Source organism: Sciurus carolinensis, chromosome X, assembly GCF_902686445.1.
Source record: "Sciurus carolinensis chromosome X, mSciCar1.2, whole genome shotgun sequence".
NCBI lineage: Eukaryota > Metazoa > Chordata > Mammalia > Rodentia > Sciuridae > Sciurus > Sciurus carolinensis.
Window position 1 is genome coordinate 91,467,470 of NC_062232.1, and position 3,659 is coordinate 91,471,128.

The window sequence follows — 3,659 nt, forward strand, 5'->3', positions numbered from 1 at the left end:
ATTTTTAGTTATTTTTGCATCGTGTGATAAAGGTGCCCAAACTCATTTTTTGGTATGCAAATATCCAGTTGTCCCAGCATCATTTGTTAAGGACTCTCCATTCTGCTCTATTGATCTATTTGTCTATCCTCTTGCTAGCACTATACTGTCTTAATTACTATAGTTTTGCAGCAAACTTCAAAATTGGGAAGTTGGCAGTCTGAAAAACTCATTCATCTCTTTCAAGATTGTTTTTGGCTGTTTTGGGACCTTTGCATTTCCATATGAATTTCAGGATCATCTTGTCAATTTCTGCAAATCAGCCAGCAGGGATTTTGATAGAAGTTGTATTGAATGTAGATCAATTCGAGGGACCACAGATCTAACCCACTTTCTAAGGTCTTCTTTCATTTCTTTCAACAATTCTTTACAGTTTTCAGAATGAGAGTACAATCCCACTCCAGGTTTTGTTTGTTTGTTTGTTTTTTTGCAGTACTGATGATTGAACCCAGGGCCTTCTACTTGCTAGGCAAGTGCTTTACCAGTGAGCTACATCTCCAGCATTTAAAGTTTTATCTTGGGACAGGGTCTCACTAAATTTGCCCAGGCTAGCCATGAACTTGCAATTCTCCCACCTCAGCCTCCCAAGTAGCTGGGATTACATGTGTGTACCTGTGTGCTGTCTTCTTTTGTTACTTGTTCTTAAGTGTATTTTTATTTTTGATGCTATCATAGGTGGAATTATTTCATTAATTTCATTTGGGGATGGTTCATTGTATAGAGACACAACTGATTTTTTTATATTGATCTTGTATCTTTCAACCTAGCCGAAGTCATCATTTATTAGTTCTAAAATTTTTAAAAATGGGATCCTTTAGGATTTCCTGTATGTAAAATCATGTCATCTGAAAATAGTTGTACAATCCTGTCCAGTCTGGATACATTTTGTTTATTTTTCTTGCATAATTGCTTACAATAAAACTGCCAATAAAATGTTGGATAGATTTAGTGAGAGAAGACACCCCTATCTTTATCCTGATCTTTTTCTAGTGGGAGGTACTAGGGATTGAACCCAGGGGTACTTTACCACTGAGCTACATCCCTAGCCCTTTTTATTTTTTTATTTTAAGGCAGTATCTCACTAAGTTGCTTAGGGCCTCTCCAAATGACTGAGATTGCCCCTCAAACTTGCAATCCTCTTTCCTCAGCCTCCTGAGTTACTGGGATTGCATGTGTGCTCCACCATGCCCAACTGTCCTGATCTTAAAAGGGGAAGGCTAAAGTTAAAAAGTCACCATTAACTATGATGCTAGTTGTTGGTTTGTCATGAATGCCCTTTGTTAGGTTAAAGAAGCTCCCTTTGTAATCCTCATTCATTGAGTGTTTTTCGATATTAATCATGACAGATTTGTTTTTGTTATTGTTGTTTTGGCAAATGTTTGTTTTTTTTTGTTTTTGTTTTTTTTTTTTTTTTTTTTTTTTTGCGGTGCTGGGAATCCAACCCAGGGCCCTGTGCTTGTAAGACAAGCACTTTACCAACTGAGCTATCTCCCCAGCCCTAGGCAAATGCTTTTTATGTATCTATTGAGAGAATTGTGTGATATGATATATTGCATTAATTGATTTTGGGATAGTAAACTAACCTCCTAATCAGGGAGTGAATCCTACTTGGTCATGGTGTATAATCATTTTTTACATGTTGCTGAATCCATTTACTAGAATTTTTGATGACTTTTACATCTACATTCCTAGGAGATAATGGTCTGAGTTTTCTTGTGGGTTTTTTGTCTGGTTTTGGTATCAGGATAATTCTTGCCTCGTAAATTAGTTGGGAAGTTGTTTCTTTTCTGTTTTTAGAAGGGCTTGAGAAGGATTTGTTGTTAATTCTTCTTTAAATGTGTAGTACACTTGGTGAAACCATCTGGTTCTGGGCTTTTATTTCTTGGGAGGTTTTTAGAAAATTACTGATTCAATTTCATTGCTGTTCAGTCTCTTAAAATTTCTATTTCTTCCAGAGTCAGTTTTAGTAGTTTGTGTGCTTCTAGGAATTTGTCCATTTCATCTGAGCTATCTTGTTTGTTGCTATACAAACAAGATATAGTACTCATTTATAATGCTTTTTATTTCTGTAAAGTCTATAGTAATGTCCTAGTTCATTTCTGATTTTAGTCATTTCATCCTTCATTCTCTTTCTTTTTCTTTTTTTTTTTGGGGGGGGGTGCTGGGGATCGAACCCAGGGCCTTGTGCTTGCAAGGCAAGCACTCTACCAACTGAGCTATCTCCCCAGCCCTCTTTTTCTTTTTTGAGCAGTCTAACTAAAGGCTTGCCAATTTTACTAATCTTTTCAAAGAGTCAACTTTTGGTTTTGTTACTTTTTCCTATTGTTTTTCTATTCCATATTTAATTCATCTCTGTTTTAGCCTTTATCATTTCTTTCCATCTTTTTGTTTGTGTTTGGTTTGCTCTTGTGTTCTAGTTTCTTTAGATGGCAAGCAAGGTCATTGATTTGAATTATTTATTTTTAATATAGACGTTCCACCTAAGTGCTGCTTTAACTGTGCCCCATAAATTTTGGTATATTGTGGTTCTGTTTCCATTCATCTCAAATAATTTTCTAATTCCCCTGTGATTTTTTGACACAACAATTATTTAGGAGTGTGTATAATTTCCACATATTCAAAAATTAAATTTTCTTCTGTTATTTCTAATTTCATTCCAATGTTGTAGATAATATATTTTATATGGCTTTAATCCTTTTAAATGTTTTAAGGTTTATTTTGTGGCTTAGCTTATGGTCTTATCCTGGTGAATGTTTCATGTGTTCTTGAGAAAATTATAAATTCTGCTGTATTTGAGTGGAATGCTCCATAGGTATATATTAGGTCTAGTTGGTGTACAGCGTTTTTCATGTCTTTTCTTATTGAGGAGCCAAGAGTGAATCAGGAATAGTCATGGCAAGGAATTTGGCCTTTATACAAAGAGCAATGAGAAGACACTGGTGCATTTCTAAGATCAATTTTGCTACTATGTATAGAATGTAATGCTGGAGATCATAGAAGAAGTAAGGGGACAATTCAGGAGACTTTCATAATCCAGTAGAGGCCTGGGTCTTGGTGGTAGTAGTGAATATGAAAAGAAGTGAGAGATTCTGTGTAAGTTTTGGATAGAATCAACAGTACTTACTGATAGATATATTGTTGAGGTGGGAAAAAAGTGAGGAATTAACACTCATGGCTAGATTTCTGGTTTAAGTAACTGAATGAGTAGTAATGACATATAAAGACAGAAACATAAGTATAGGAGCATTTAGGGGGAATATTAAGAATTCTTCACATAATAAGTGTAAGGTGTCTATTAGATAAGCAACTGGACATATCAAGAAGATAGTATGCACGTCATGAGCTCAGATTCAAGTCTTTGACTACAGAAATAAATTCAGAAGTTATTATAATATAGGTAATCTTAGAAGGTCTAGTCTGAATAGATGACATAGAGAGGGACTACAAAGAAAAAAGAGAAGACCAGGATGGGATCCCCAAGTTACCATAATAACATTAAAACAAATCTGCCAAGAAGACTGAACAAAAGTAGGCAGTCAGTTAAGAGGAAAGTCAGCAAAGCATTGTGTTACAAAATCCAAAAGAGAAAATGTATTAAGGAGTAAATGGTTAATAATGAA